Source organism: Lemur catta, chromosome 10 (genome assembly GCF_020740605.2).
Source record: "Lemur catta isolate mLemCat1 chromosome 10, mLemCat1.pri, whole genome shotgun sequence".
Taxonomy (NCBI): domain Eukaryota; kingdom Metazoa; phylum Chordata; class Mammalia; order Primates; family Lemuridae; genus Lemur; species Lemur catta.
Window position 1 is genome coordinate 24,935,341 of NC_059137.1, and position 17,516 is coordinate 24,952,856.

Here is a 17,516-nt window from a genome sequence, read left to right on the forward strand (position 1 = left end):
TGCTCAAGCTACAGAGGCTGAACTTGGAAACTCTCTGTCATCTACCATATTCACCAGACCTTGCACCAACTGACTACCACTTATTCCAGGCTTTGGACTTCTTCTTGCAAGTAAAAATATTTAACTCTCAACAAGCTGTGGAAAGCACCTTTTGCAATTTCATTGCCACTCGCTCTCCAGGATTCTTCACTGCTGGCATCAACAAGCTACCATTAAGATGGCAAAACTGTGTCGATGGTTTAGGCACATACTTTGATTAATGGTACTGCTTCTTGTTTGAGATATAACAAACTACACTTTTGATTGGAAACTGGACATTTCATATTTAATGGCCATTTTTTTGTTTTATTTTCTAATTACTTGTTGGTATATAGACATATAATTGCTTTTTGTATATCAACCTTATATCCTGTGACCTTGATAAATTCACTTCTTAGTTTTAGTAGCTTGTGGGGGGATTTCTTAATATTTTCTATGTAAACAATTATGCCTTGTGTGAATAGAAGACAATTTTATTTTCCCCCCTATTTGCAGGACCTTTACTTCTTGTCTTGTCTATTGCTCTGGCTAGGGCCCCCAGTACAATGGGTAGATGGGTTCCGTATGAATGAAGTGTGAGTGTGGATACCCTGCCAAAATGAGTCTATGAATGAAACCCTAGACATTGGCCACACTACTGGGATAAGAGAGGCAAAAAGGAGCTGAAAAAGGGACAGAGACAGAGGTGCTACACAGTCAGAAGTGCACCATGGTGACTCCCACCGGCAGAGAGAGAAGACAAGCCCCTGCAGTGAAATATCCTCAAGCCCCTACTTTTGTCTGTACAATGACTTAAGGTGGTAGATTCCCAAAAGGTTTTTTGAGCAATTGTTAGACATTTGATCTCTGCTTCCTAAGTGTGTTGTTTGTAACTATAAAATCATCCTGAACATATTAATAGTTTAGGAACATTTGCTGCCAAGGACTTGTGATTTTTACTATGTCATATGTGCTGCTGTTGAGTTTTATAAACTGACTTAATGTGGTAGATTAAAAGCCACCCAAAGACTGGTAATTTTTAATGAGCTAGGGGTCATCAATTTTTTTCATTCCTAAGGACTTAATATTTCTGTGGTCTTAAGACATCCTCAAAAAAATTGAGAGTTTACCTAGACTTTTCATGTGCATGAGTCATTCTTGTTCCTCACATAGACCCAAGTAATCCAATCCATGGACATCCATTTTTCTAGACGAGGAAACTGAGGCTCAGAAAGATGAGTGACTTGCTAAGATCTCACAGAGAACAAATGGCAAGCTGGGGTAGGATCCCACATTTCCACCGTCCAAAGCCAATACTCTTCAATCTGCCTTTTCCTCACAGAGATATGCAAAGACTTGGGCCCTGTGTCCAGCTTTATGAAACCATAGGAGTTGGGAATTGGGTGGGCTCCCATACAAAACACACAGACTGTTGCCCTAATGAAGGATACGTTAATGCCACACAACATAAACCACACTTATCAGTTGTTTGGTACAAACGGGTAAGACTCAATCAAATTTCCACCTCAGCAAAAGAGAAACTGGAAGGTATTCATGAATTTTTCTGTTAAAGATATTCACAACCTTTTTATAAAAGAAGAAAACCAGGAAAGTATCAAGTTAGAAGAGAGATAAGACTAAGTAATTGACGGTATGAAAAGAAAGTGACTCGAAGAACAGTAATGGCCGATTCTGTGAGAGGAGTTTGATTAGGTATTCAAATATTGTAGTTCTAAGACATCTTTCTGGGGATGGAAACTGTATTGAACGGTCAGCATATAAAATCATGTGCAGTTTCTCAAATGTGCCCTGCTTTTCACACCTCACAACTTTTTCTCCTCCCTTTCTCTCTTTCTAGATTTCCCTTTCTCCATTGACCAGTGATGAACTCCTACTCACCCATCAAGTCTCAGGTAAGCATCACATGCTCAGAGAAAGTTTCAGGGGCCCCAGAGAGAGAGAGATCCCTGTTCTTCTCTCTTAGCCTTCTCTAGACCCGGTACATTTCTAAGAAATGAGATATGGTATTATTTTTCAAATGTATTTAAACTGTATATGTGTACTCATTTAACTCTAGCATTTTTTAAGCAGGAGATTGTGTCTTATTGATCTCTTCACCCCAGCACCTATGTAAGGGTTGTCACAGAGTAAACCCTTAAAAGCTTTTGTAGCAAACAGACAATGAAAAAACTTACAGCACTGGGAAATTCTTCTATTACACACACCTTGTATAAGTAGGAAAAAAAACCTCATAGTAAAATACATATTTGCGTATTGTCTCTAGGTTAGATGCAATACTAAATAGAAATATGTGTCGGCATATCATGAGATTTCCCTGTTTATAGTTGTGCTGTGGAAAGAGAACATTGCCACTGCTTGTATAATTTATTGACATCCAAGATTACATGTTGCTTTTGGAATGCACACCACGAAATAGAACAGGAATGGCTAGGGATATGGGTGAAATTGTGAGTATGTCAGTAAAAAATATTTAATCTCTAAAATTCTATTTGAATATATTTTATTTAATTAATGATCATAGACAACACACTAAATTTCACATTCACCTAGATAGACTCTAGACTCTAAACAACATGTAGGTTACCCATTGTTGTCTCCACCACCAAAAACCAAACCAATCCTATATTACAAAAAACATTTGTATATACTGTATACATGTGCATGCGTGTATGTATGTGTGTGTGTATATATATTACCATATATATACACACACATTGTATGTGTGTGGGTATAGATACGTCTAGGCCTGAAGTATTCAATTGTCACACGTCTATTTTAATTAAAACAAGTTAAAATTAAATAAAGTTAAAAATTCAATTCCTTAGTGTCATTAGCCTTATTTTGGTATGCAATGGCCACATGTGGCCAGTGGCTGCTATTTTAGATAGTACAGATATAGAACATTCCCTTCATTGAAGAAAGTTCTATTCAGTTAACCCTGTTCTTGGCATAGCATGTTTCCATCATGCTCAATCATTTTCCCATGATCTCAGCTAGTACTTACAACTCTTCTATGTGAAAATGGAAGAACAGAGTAGTTTAATGGTGTTTTCAATCCCCTGAAGATAGTATACACTAATATTGAACTCAGGTCTCCTACCTAATATTAATAGTTCTTATCACTGAACCATAACTGAAGAGAAACGCAGAGACACCCTTTACCTTTAAAAAATTTTTTTTGTTTTTTTACAGTAATGGAGGGCTATCAAACTGAATGACTTGCCTAGGGACGCACATTTCCTAAGTAGAAGAGCTGCACCCTTGTCTAGGTCCCTTGGTGTGAAAGTTCAGATGTTGTGGCTTCAATAAATTTTAAAGGTTTAATCAGTCACAAAGATTAACTCAAAATTCTCCAATTCGATTATTCTAACATGGTTTTATGTGATTTTCTAACGAAAGAAAAAAAAACCCACATAATTTCTGTCCCTTTCAAGCAGAGAGGATTCTCTGAGTGCCAATGTTAGCATACACCCAAAGGCACACGGATTCCCCACAGAGCACTTTATGGGTGTTGGAAGGGGATTGTGTTTCCCTGAGTAAGGTTATATTTGCTCTTGGCCATTAGCTCAGTATATCTGCATCGGGCATTTCAGTTTTAAAATGTTCCAGTCTGAGATTTTATCCTAACCTCTTTCATTTGTTCAGAAGTGCTATCATACTCCGCTTTGCTGTAGAATGGGAGAGTATATTTGTCTGTGGTTTGTGGGTTGAAGGAAAAGAACATATCATTGCTGATGCCTGTATAAACATGATGGTGTGAGAATACAGATATGCCACCTAAAAATATTTGGCTTTCCAAACTGTAGCACTAGGCTATGCAAAATCATCCTAAAAGAACATATTTTAGAAGTGTGGATTTTGGACTTAGGCTTATTAGCAAACAGCCTCAATAGTTTTTTCTCCAGGGAGAGTAAAAGCATTAAAATACTCCAGAAATCTGATTTACTTAAGAAAGTTCATAATTTTGAGATCTAGTGTAAATGACTAAGATCAGCGTTTTACAAAAACAATATTTTTTAATCATTTTGGAGATTTATTTATTCTTTTCCAATTGTTTACAAGCAGGTATAAACATCTGAGAGCTCAGGACAACATTCTAATAGCCTTTTTTGCAGCCATTTCATTAGTCATGATATTATTCATTTAATGAGACTGATTTTTTTTTTTTATAGAGATGGGGTCTCACCATGTTGCCCAGGCTGGTCTCAAACTCCTGGCTTCAAGTGATTCTCCTGCCTTGACTTTCCAAAGCACTGGGATTACAAGTCTGAGCCACCTTGCCTGGCCTAATGAGACCAATTAACCACATATTAGTTAAGGGCAAATTGAAGGCAATATTTGGGTTATATCTTGGGAACCTAGTAAAGTAGACTGAATTTTGACATCATGTTTAAGATGATAAATAGCTTTAACTAGAGAGAATGTCACAGAGCAGGGAGAGATCTGGCACGTGAGATAGTCAAGCGAAGGGAACTGAGGCCCCAAATGAAGAACAGGTGTGTTCAAGTTAGAACTGGGATTCCCAGCAACGCTTCTGAGGCCCTGGTTGATGCCTCTTTTAATCCTATTCTAGCACAGTATAATAAAAAGAGCATGAATTCTGTAACTTAACTTATTCAGACATAAATCTTGACTCTACCACTTATTACCACTGTGAGCTCCGCAGCCTTTTTGAACTTTGTTTTGTTTACTTTCAGTTAAATGGGGGCAATGCATGCCTACCCCCACCCCCCAAAAAAGCCCATTTTTTAAGTCTCAAATTAGACAATGCTCCAGATGTATTTTGGAAAATGCAAACTTCCATTTATTATTAAAGTTATTTTTATGTAAAAATATTATTAAATAATTACCAGCCAGCATGCTGGTGCATGCCTGTAATCCTAGCACTCTGGGAGGCCACGGCCGGAGGATCCTTTGAGGTCAAGAGTTTGAGACCAGCTGGAGCAAGAACAAGACCCTGTCTCTGCAAAATATAGAAAAAATAAGCTGTGTGTGGTGGTGCATACCTGTAGTCCCAGCTACTTGGGAGGCTGAGGCAGGAAGATCACTTGCACCCAGGAGTTTGAGGTTGCAGTGAACTACAATGATGCCACTGTACTCTATCGAGGGCAACAGAGGGAGACTCCGTCACAAAAAAAAAAAAAAAAAAAAAAATTCTAATTACCCCTAAATCAATATGTAAATTTAACCCAATCCCAATTAAAATCCTAATGGAGTTATTCTTAGAATTTGATGAGTTATATTCAAGTTCATCTAGAAAAATATCAGGGTAGAGTTAGTCAAGAATACTTTGGAAAAGAATAGCAATGATGTTATACCTACACTAAGAGGTACAAAAGTACCTTATAAAGTCAGAGTCACTTAAATAGTGTTGGCACGGGGATAGGACCAGACAGATAGTACAACAGATTTTAATAAATAATAAAAATGAGATTTAAAATTAGTGATGAAGGCAAAAGATATTCAGTGAATGGGTTGTCATTTGGAAAAATGATAGTTAGTGCTATGTGTTAAGTATGACTCTATACACTTTATACCAATTAACATTTTCATAGGAATTCTATAAGTAGATGCTATTATTATCATCATTTTATACATGACGAAATTGAGACACAGACAAGCTAAGTAATTTGTCCAGGGTCACACAACTGGTCAGGAGTAGAGCTGGAATTTGAACCCCATCAGTGTTGGGTTTCTGGGTTTATTCTATTAACCCCTTACTATCCTGTATCCCAGCCTCATGCTTTGCAACAGAATACATTTCGAATTTTAGAAAATAGTTTAAAAAATAAATTTAAAACTGGAAGAAAATATGGGTATTTCTATAATTTTGGGTTATATAAGGCATTTTTAAACATGACATCAAAATCAGAAAATATAAAAGATGACAGATATGGTTATATAAAAATGAAAACTATCTTATCAAAACCAAACTAAACCAACAACAAAAAAAAGCAAAAAATTAACCAAACCAACCAAACAACAACAACAACAAAACAAATACAGAAAATTTACACCAAGTGACAAATCGGAACATATACAAGGAACATATCTGATCAAGTGTTAACAGATGAATGAAAAAAGAGGTTGATAGAGAATTGGTAAAATAATTCCTGGACTATCCATACACTGTGGGAGATCTTTGTGTTTTTAATCTTTTAAAATAACAATACTTTAGTTTTGGAGGTATCTTCTATAGCTAAGTTTTAATTTCTGACCATTTATATTAATTGCCACGATTGATATGCTTGGTCTAATTTTACATTCTTCTTTCTAAATGTAATGCTTCCATACTGATTTATTTCCCAGTAGCTTTGTTCTCTAAAGCAGGATGCATACACTCCAGCTGGTTTACAAGATGATAACATTCACTGGAGTCCCAGAAAAAAATACTGTTTTTTCAATTTAAAAATTAAAATATTAAGTTTTTCTCATGTTCAGTATGAATTGTCACTGGTACTTTGCTCAGGTCCACAAGTAAGACAGATGTTCTCCGCGTTTATTCATAGGAAGCAAGACGGAAGAGCGTGAGTTCCTGAAGTCAGGGTGAATGACAGCGACACTTTTACATTCTGCTCACTTTCGATTTACTAGAGTTTAAGTGTGCTCATTTAGCTAGATTTAAGAGTTATTTAATTTACTTTTATCTAAGCTAATTCACAAATTTGATGAGGATCTTAATACGATTTCTTAAGAAAAAATGCAAGTTAAAAGGAATGTCCGTGATGCAAACACAGAACAATATTGACAACCCTTCTGTCTTCACTGCCCCCCCAGCCCTTCCCCCACCCCACCCCTGCACTCCCACCATAAAGGCCTAGTTGATGCTTTCCATTTCCATGGTAGGAATGCATGACCAGCCACGTTATGAGGTAATAGAGAACATTTTCAAAACGGATGTTTGAAAATGTTTCTCAGTGTTTCCATTGCTATGTGATACATTGCTGAAAACGATAGAAATGTTACACCTATAAAAAATAATCTCTCATATCCACACTTAAAGACTTAAAATAGAACGTCCATCCTCTTTAGAAGTGTTAGAGGAATTTTAAACCCTTTTGTTGAAGCATAAAAATATAATATGTACTGATTCCTTTACAAAAACAGTTGATGAGGCATGGTGGTTCACACCTATAATTCTGGAACTTTGGGAGGCTGAGGCAGGAAGATCACTTGAGCCCGGGAGTTCAAGGCTGCAGTGAGCTGTGATCATGCCACTGCACTCTACTCTGGCAACAGAGAGAGACCCTGTCTCAAAAACAAAAACAAAAACAATTGATGGATATTATGCAAGGTGGAAATTTAATACAAAATTTCAACAAAACAATTGCATAATTGATGGGTGGAATAGAACATAAATGCCATGATTATTAAGTACAGCTAATGACACACTCTTTTCCCTTGAGTTTATTTATCTCTCTGGAGGATCTTATTCAGTTACTACAGTCATGAAAAGTTTGAAATAAAAAATGGACCTAGAATTGTACCTTTGATTGCTATATTGCAAGGTGTGGAACCAACACTTTCAAAAAAATTGAAAGTAAATTTAATTGTTTATTCTCACTAAAAGTTATTATTTCAGGGAAAGGAAGAATTTGTGTTGTTACATACAATACATTTATTTTAAATTAGTGTTAATTTCAGCTGCATCCTTTTAATGATTCTATTATTATATGTTTTATAATACATGTACATATAACAGTACATATATTTATACATAATTAAGAAATCACTATAGTAGGGCTACATTAAACAAAAAGTCTTACTGATAAAAATGAGAGATACGATCTTTTTATTTGTTTTTTTCCTTTAATTTCTTAAAAAATTGAATATATTTTCTATAATTAGTGATGTTGAGAATTAAACTATATTTATTTCCATTGTGTAAGAAATTTAATATAATTGCTTGTATCTTTCCCATATGTTCCAGTTTTTATTGATAATAATTTGTGACTATGGCCCAAATGATTGTAATTTTCATCATGTAGCTTCTCTTTTAAGAATTGTCAGAAGCATCTGTATTAAGTTGTGAAACCATATCTACAATTATTTAAACAACTTTTTGTTTAGTTTTATTTGTACTACTGTGGCTTTCTGTGATAGTCGCCACATTCTTGAATTTGTAAATTTTAGTTTATGTCTTGGTTAAATCTTCAAGTAATTTTCTCCATATATGCTTTTCTGAAAGCATATATAGATGATATAATTTCTGTGTCATATATTCCTGAGTACAATTTTATCAGCCACATATACACAAAATAGTTGTTTAGTTATAGAATTCTTTGTCACATATTTTTCTCTTAAAATGCTGCAATCATTACTCCACTTCTCCCTGGAAGTTTGCAATACAGAGGCATCTGTGACTAGCGCAAGTTTTGTCTCCACTGTATTTGTCATTTTCCCCTGAGTTTTACAATTCTGGTTTCTCCTGGGCTTACTCTGATGGCTGCAGTCATCGGCTGCTCACACGGGGCTGGAGGGTCTAAGTGGGGGGCCTCACAAACAGTCTGAGGTTGTCACATGGTCTTTCTTATCCAGTCTCTTAGCTGGCCCAGCCTCCTTACACAGTGATGGGAGCTTTTCAAGAGGTAAAGACAAGAGCTCAAGGCCTGAGCTCCGGAACTCACACATTGTCACTTCCACCACATTCTGTTGGTCTAAACAAGTCACAAGGCCAGACAGACTCCATCCTTCCCCGGAGAGAAGGAGCAGTAGTCCCATTGCAAAGGTTCACATATCCTGGAAGGGGAGGAATTTGCAGCCGATAAAAAAATCTACCACACCAACAAACACCAACATTCAACTTAGCAAAAAGAAGTTTATTTTTCCTCTCCTACTTGACAATTCAGGGTCCCAGCTTCCTTCCACCCTCGAGAACTTGCAGGCAAAACAGAAAGACATAGTAGAGAAAGCACACTTGCTTCTTCAAAACCCCAGCCCAGAAGAGGTGCTTTGCCTCTGCTCATACGCCTTTGACAAGAACTGTGCACAGGGCTGTATCCAGATAGGAAGGGTCAGATGCCACTCAGGAATAATCATGAAAGGGGGGGCATGAATTTTTTTGTGTGGGTGGACAATTATGTTTGCTTGTTTTTGTTTTTGTTTTTTTCCACTGCTAACTCTGTTATCAGAGACTGGTTCAGAAACCCCCTGGAATCTTTCTGAGATGCAAATTAGCATATCTGTGTGCTTATTTCTTAGAATCAATATCTCAAAAGAAGCATTTCTATCTTTTCAAGATGATCTTCTTGTTTGGGCCCACAGTTATCTTTTCAGGACCTAGAACCCCCAAGGTGGCTCTGTTTGGGGTGGACTCCTGATCTGGTATTGGCTTCTTGCTTCTGTTGTGAGCACTTTCTTCTTGAAGCTGCTCCTGGCTTAAAGAAAGAGTGACAGAACCAGCAACTATTGGATTTTCCTTTTCCAAGGTCTCTTTTCTTCTGTCCAAATTAATTGGTCTTACATGATGTGTCCAGCTCCCTCCACTTCCTTGCTACTCTTTCTTTGTCACAGAGACAGTCATGAGCATAGTCTAATAGCACCTAAGCTTCATTACCATCAGTCTACAAGAAATATACATTCCCTGGTGTGGCAGGCATATGTGTGGCACCCTTCCTATTTTCCAACGCTGATGCTGGTTTTTCCCTAGTTTTATATCCACTGGTCATCCCATTCGACTGAGGGTGGAGGGCTGAGTGTTCGATGTCTGCACTTACATCACCATCAGATGCAGGGAAATTGCACAGTCTTACATTTAAATACTTGTGGAAATTATATGGCCTGTGATATCAGTTTCTTTAAAACACCTTGTAAACTTTCACTTTTGCAGAGCTATCATAAATCTGTTTAATTCAACAGTTTACACTAAGTACAGTATTCCACTTGGAAGTGAAGCATTTTTCTGCTTGATTGAAATGTATCTTTGGAAGTTGTTAAAGATACAGTTTGTTGCAGCCAAATTTCTCCATATCTGATAATCAGAAATAGTAATAGCTCTCATGTGTGCACATTTAGCAAGGAGTCCCTGAGGCTGCACTGTTGGAGAAGTGGTGCTAAGCCTTGGGGTGCAGGCTGCTAGCTGGGGGAGCAGACAGTAATCGAATTAGTAGGATGATGTTCTGGAATATCAACACTGCACTTTCTTTTTTCTACTCCCTTGCAGGTGGCCTTTTCTCTGGGACATTCACACTGTCTTTGGGGGAAGCAAGAAAGAAAGAGTGCAAAACAGTAAGTGAGCTTTTCTTTTTCTTTTCTGTTTTTCAACCTTCAAAATGGAATTTTGATACCCAAAAGGAAGACTTGAGGGGAGCCTGGTGCAAACTATATGCCAACACAGTAAAGTTGGAAAAAGTTCTCTATCTCACTTTTGGAGAAGGGTTTCCTAGGCTGGGCCATGGTCTGGGAGCAGGGAGGAGAAATGACTCTGGATCTTGGTTGTGCAAGACATGAGAGGGTAATATCTGAGTGCCCATGGAAAAGAGAGCAGGTGCTCAACAGGGCGACCCTCTTCCCCTTCTCCAAACCCTTGCTGAGCTGGGAGAAATGCCCTCTGCAGATGGTCCCTCATTTCCATGATTTGGGACAATTATAAACACCCCTCAAAAACAAACAAACAAAAAAAGAGTCTTGAGGGCTGAGACACTCTGAGAAGCAGCTGATGATAGCAAAGAAGATGACTTAGAACTGAAGATGGGCAAGGGTGAAACGCACTTTCTTTTCCCAGAGAGTTATTATACAATGCAAGAGTCTGAAACAGATTTTTATGCAGGTGGCTACTGAGCAATGAGAAAAGGAATCAGTGCTGAGAGACACTGGCCAGGCGGGGCTTCAGTAAAGGCAGTTTCCATACCCTAAAATCATGTCTTGCTGCGTAAGGCCAGCAAGAGGATGTTTCTGATAACTCATGTGGTGTGAAGATGGTTGTGGGATTTTAGTAACATAGTTTTTGAACTCAGTATAAAGACATCATCCAACAAAAGACTTCCACATGTGTTTATACGAAAAACTTTACAAACCTATATGAATGAAATCATATATAACCATATGTTTAATAGAAGCCACCTTAATTCAAAAAATAATTACATAAAATTGGTATCATTATGGATACTAATTATCACATAAAGCACAAAGTAGGGAAAAGAGTATGAGCATTCTAAAATTAAGCATGAAGTACCTATGACATATGTAATATATAAACTTATTTTTATTTATAGAAAAAATGATCATGGTTTGTGGGATTATGAGAAGGCTTTCTTATTATTTTTCAAGTTTCAGAGAATGTATTTTATAATTAGAAAAAATGTTATAATTTTTTGAAAATAGGAAATTGAGGATATGTTCTGACGAATAAAGATGCTTTTAAATAAAAATTCCTTTATAAATTATCTTGGTATATCTACGGGAATAACAGCAAATATGAAATCTTGAAATTAAGGTTGTTTTTAAAATCACTTTTATGTTTTTTTTTAAGAGGGAGATTATTTTTGCTTTTGTCTAACACAGATTGAAACTGTTACTCTACCTTAACAATTTGGCACTTCATCAGGATTAATAATTTCTAAATACTACTGCTTTGACAAAAGAAAAAAAGTGACTCTTTATTCTTGAAAGCAAAGGCAAAGAATCATATGGCTCTGTTTCCTCTAACTTACTTCATCCGGTTTGACTTATTTTGACATCTATTCCATGTCCTGTTTCAATACTATGGTTGACACTGATCTCAACATTTCATTAGGAATTCACGGTGGAAAGAAATTACTATGAGCATTTATTCCTTGTTCTTGCAGTAAATAAAGTGTCATTTAGATTTCATATCTTTTTTGCTAACCCTGTAACCTCTTGAAGACTTTGGTAGTTTTCCATTATTAGCTCAAAGATGTTTATTATCATTTTCCCTCTTGATTTATGCTGAAATCTCAATGATTGAGCCATGATTCTCAGAGTCATTATATAAAATTGTATAAGTGCCCCATGAACAAAAATGTTTCTTTAAACTTCTTGACAACAAACTAAAGGAGTTGGTTTCTTAGCTTTTCCTTTTAAAAAAAGGCTGCATTATTGTAATGGCATAGTTTTTGCTAGTGGTTTGATCTTCTGGGTGTGAAAAGGTACAAATTTAGATTCTAGAAATGACATTTTATAGTGGAAAGAACACCAGGTTTAGAAGTGACAGACTTGAGTTTTCATCTTCAACACTCAGATAGTTACTTGCTATGTGTTCTTAAACAAGATGCTTTACTTCTTAGTCTCTGTTTTCTTGTGTTTAAAAAAACCCTACATTTCAGGGTTGTTATGAGGATAAGAAATATAATAAGTACCCTGTATATAGTAAATGCTCAATAAATGCTATTGATTGTTTAGTGATATTTTTGCTTTCTGCTTTGTCAATTCCTACATTGGCAGAATGGCTGGCACATGTGGAATGATATATTACCAACTGTGACCATGAGTTTTGGAATTTAAAAAGGCATGGGCTTGGGACACAGAAGCCCTTATCTGTCTAGTAGCCTTGAAAGTTCAATTATTTTATTAATGCACAAAAACCAGAGTGCTCAATCACACATTTGTGGTAACTAAGTCAGACAGCTACCATTATCGAGATCTTAACTACATACTTTGAAATACAAACAAAAGTCCGAAGGTTGTCTAATCTTGTTAACTATGAAACTCATTTGCTTTTAAGATCAATAAATATTCATTGAGCACCTACCATATCCCTGGAATAGAAAGGACGGGTAAGGCCTTTGTTTGAATGGAAATGGCTTTTGAGTAGGGAAAAAGATAAGTGAATACATAAAATAATTAAAGCTTGTTTGAAGTATTGAGTAGCTCTGCTGAGAGCAACAGAGGGGCTTATTGAGATAGAGTGACCCTGCTCCTGAAAGGCCGAGGAGTGACTTTTAAGCCATATTGAGAACCAGCAATTCCTGCAGAGAAAGGAAGACAGGAAAACACATGCAAAGCCCTAAGTCTGGGAATATGGAAAATTTGATGACTATCCAGGTTGTTTTCATGGCTGCAATAATCTTTTTGTTTATTGTTCCACTTATTAAGAACTGATGACGTGGGATGTGATAATTTGAGACTCTTGGTAGCCATATCTTAAAATATTCCAGAACAAGATAGTCCAGAAGATTATATATAGGCAGGCATAATTTCCACCAAAATAGGTTTAAAGGTCACTAAATAAAAACTATTCAGGCCTCTTGTTTGTTACTATAAATAATAATGATGATACTAATAAAACCATTATTATTATATAGTACACTTGCAGTTCACAGAATACCAAGGAAATATTTAGAATATTAAGTGGAGCTGGAGAATTGGGGTTGGGATCTATTTCTTCAGAGTCTCCTGGGCCCTATTGATGTTCTCATCATCTAAGTCCACAGAATATCTTAGTTTAGGCAGCTCTGAAGCTTCTGTTACAAGCTTGATTCCCAAATCTGTGCTTAACCTGGGAGCTCCAATGGCTGGACACTACTCATAGGACCTCTCAGACCTCAAGAGATTTGAAGGAATATCTGTCCTCTAACCCTCTGTGTTCCTCTCAAAGGCACTTACTGCTCCAATATCCCCAGCAAAATCTTTTTAAACACTCACTTTTGGAGGCCCAGAAGAACGTTGAATGTGGATAAGAGAATGACCCTAGCTGCCCTTTTGAAATAGGGTGGGGAAAATAGAGTAAGAACCAGCCCGTAACATTTTCCACATCAGGAAGCATAGAATGTAATAGGATTTGTTTTCTCTTTTTAAAATTTGGATTCTAGTTTATCAAAGCTAAACAAGTGCACATTTCCGTGAAAAACAGCTACCCCTATGTTCCTCTACTCAGAGGCTACCACTTGCAACACTTCTAATAGAATCTTTTAGCTACATGTTTATATATTTAAATCAAGCTTATGTTGCTACTTCTTGATTCATAAAAATTATTTTAAGTCTTATTGTTGATTTCCCACTACTGTGTATGAGGATTTACCTCTGTCCACATTTCTCATTCCCCCATTCTCTCAAAGTAATTGTGTGACCACAAAAAGATGATTTATAGCTGGGCACGTAGTATTGTATGATTACTTTTCTTGCACAATGTTTTATTGCCCTTGGATTTAATCTTGTTTTCATCCTTTGCTTAGGTTTCTGTATACTCATCATTAATTCATCCCTGATCTTTCCCCCAGTTGTACAAATAGAAGACACACTAGGTAGTCTACCAATTCCATCTCTTTGAAGAACTTTCTTCTGGACTCTTTTAACCTGCTCCAACCTAGACCGGTGTGGTAGACATGGGGATGTGTGGAAGTTTTGTTCCAGCTGTTGAGAATGAGTCAGCAGACAGACTCCAGCTGTCAGTTCCTTTATCTTTTGCCTCGGCTGCAGGGAGCTGCCCTGCCCAAGCTCTTGCTCTTCCTGGGGTGGACTGTATCCAATGACTGACAATGGGGAGGGTATGAAGGCTACTTCAGCTTACCACAGGGCAACTCTGATGGGCTGCTCCAGAGCTCTCTGTGGGGTTGATTGTAATCTTATTGCATCTACATCATAATTCAACTCCCCCTTCTGCTCAATCTTGCTTCTTTCCTTTCCCTTCTTCCCAGTTCCTTAGAAGTATTGATCTCTAATAAGTAGCCTGCATGCTGCATTCCTTCTCAGCACCTGCTTCTGGAAAACCACCTGCAACTAGTTACTCTTTAGGGCTTCTGCAAGGAGTTATCCGGTAATGTCTTTTCTCAATTGTTCCGGAAATCCCCTTTGTTTTGTGGTGGTGGTTGTTGTTTTATTGTGGTAAGAACACTTAATCTGAGATCTACCCTCTTAACAGTGTGCAATACAGTATTTTTAATGAATAGATACCACGTTGTGCAGCAGATCTCCAGAACGTTTTTATCTTGCGTAAAACTGAAACTTCATATCCATTGAACAGGACCTCCCAGCTCCCTCTTTGCCACCCCCTGGCAACCATCTTTCTATTCTCTGATTCTGTGAGTTTGACTATTTTAGATACTTCGTGTAAGTGGAATCATGCAGTATTTGCCATTCCGCATGCATTGCTTATGTTTTCACTATTTTCTGGATCTCATGCCTTCTCTTTGGATTATTTTCTTGTCTTGATGGAGCACATCCTCTAGTAGTGTCCTGCAGAAATGGCTATAATTTTTAAGAAAATCTTGTATGTTTGAAAAGGGCTTTATTCTACCAACACATTTAATTGATAGCTTATTTGGGTATAGTCTTGTGGGAAGGATATCATTTTCCCTCAGAATTTTAAAAGGCATTGCATAATTTTCTTTTGGTTCCAAGATTTCTTTTTATAATTATGATGCCAATATACTTCTTGAACCTTTATATGAAAATTGGGTTTCTTCATTGCAAACTTGTGGGATCTTTTCTTTGTTCCCATTGTCTTGAAATGGCATCTTTTTCCAGCTTGGGATTCTGCAAAGTCTATCCCGACTCATGCAGTTATTTTCCACCTTCTGAAAGGTAGTTGCTCTTAGGTCCTCTCTCTTTTCTTCGTCCTTGTATATTTATTCCTTAAAACAAACAAGCAGGCAGACACACAAACAGACAATAACACATTGTAGTAGTGTCTAATGGCATTTAAGTAGAGTTTGGGAAGGAGGAAGCAGGGGTTAAATAGGTGTGTTCAGCCTGACATCTCTTAAGCAAAGGTATAATTAGATTTCCGTAAAGGAAAAGTTTATCTGCTGACTACTGTCTTCCCTTCTCCTTCTTCTCCCCTCTGCTTCTTTCCCATAAGCACTAATTGAATAATTATATTACAGCAGACCTTATGTTTATAAAGTTGGTGTGTTGGTGGCTTTGACTCTACATGTGGCTAGGGTAAAAAAATAGCCCTGCTCTACCTGAGTCCAATCCTGTGAAGACTGTGCTAAGAGTTAAACAAACTGTCTCTGCCATGTAGGAAGAGTCCCATTTCTGCATCATAGGGAAGCTGGCCACCTGTGAATTTCCTTAAGACTGGAATCCACAAGTGTCCATCTTCAATGAGAGTGAAAAGCTGAAGTTCTCTCTAGGAAATATAAATAATGAAATAAACCCTTAAGCACATGAGTGAAAATTCCTACCCATAATCTTTTTTAGTTTTATGGGAGTGACTACTTGGTGAAAACAGAACCTCTTCCGCTGAAACTAATGAATAATGACTCCCGAGATAATAAATGAATCTTAATGAATTACCTGCCTAATGCCTTACATCCTTTGGAATTAGACATGATCTATATATGAGATTAATTATTTAGCATTAAGTGTTAAATTATATGAACTTATAGACCATAATTCTTATGGGCATTAATTAGTTGGAAAAGTGAGAAATAACGTTGAAAGCTCCTAACTTCTTATTCTATGTGTTGTAGGGATGAGAGTACCTGTAAAAGAACTAGAAATTCTTGTTTTGTTTTATTTTGCTTTTGCTTGTTTATTTATTTGACACTATACTTAGTAGCCTTGTGATTTTGGGTAAGTTACTTTATTGCTCTAAGATTTATATTCCTTATTTGTAGTTTGGAGAAGGTATGAATTTTTCCATAGCATTCTATAAATGAATTAACGTGTATAAAGCTATGAGCACACACAATGTCCATATTTGACAGGTGTTCAGTCAATGGTAGTTTTCTGCCCTGTGTCATCAGTATTTGACCAAGAACACTGTAATTTTTATGTGTAATAAAATTCTGGAGCCACATTGCCTTCAAAGAATCTACAAGAGAAGCAGGTTTCATCTGTGTTAACTGAATTACACATTCAGATTAGTTTTAATCCCTTCCTCGCATGCTCAATCCTCAAATTAAGCCCAGTCAATTTAAGGTGGCATGAGGGCCTCACAATCAGGGAAGATTTCATAACTAGAGTTAACTGCAGCAAAGAAAATTTGGTTCTCTAAATAAGAACTGACAGTTAAAGCAGAGATTAATCTTAATGGCATGCATTAACAACAGGCAATTTGAGATTGGCAGTGGAGAATTGTACCTGAGAAATGGCATTAGGCAGTATAGGTCTTGACATGGGAATTCCCGTGAGCAAGCACACTCATTCAATACACCTTTTCCATTCCAAAGACATTCACGTACCCAGGGACACACACGATCAGGGAAAGTGACCTATTCAGACCAAATCATCATGTGTACAGACTGTTTCCATTTAATATAATAGTCATTTGGTGGTAAAGACTCACTTGGTATAACTTAGAAGTGACAGGGAAATTGGATGGAGCTTCAAATAGTTGACTCTAGAAAAACAATGAAGCAGTGACTAGAAGCTTTAATATTAAACCCTAATGTCTACAAGGACTTGGAGGGTTTGTGACAGCTGTAAAGCATCTGTTTTGGTTGTTGGGGACTTTGAGCAGAGTTGTTTCACAGCATCCTTGTCCTGGGTCGGGTTCCAGAGTGAGGATAATACTACTATGATCACCAGCTCCTCTTCATGATTTGGGTGGTGAAGAGCCAAAGGGCAGAGAA

At 37.0% G+C, this 17,516-nt stretch overlaps 1 long non-coding RNA gene across 1 annotated transcript in view; it reads left to right on the top strand.

The window, feature by feature from the left end:
* Window positions 1-10,266, top strand: part of LOC123645977 — a 96,948-nt gene extending 86,682 nt beyond the window's left edge. The window contains exons 2-3 of the long non-coding RNA XR_006737749.1: window positions 1,877-1,931; window positions 10,202-10,266. This is a non-coding gene — a long non-coding RNA (uncharacterized LOC123645977). The remainder of the gene's footprint in view (window positions 1-1,876; window positions 1,932-10,201) is intronic.
* The last annotated feature ends 7,250 nt before the right edge of the window (window positions 10,267-17,516 follow it).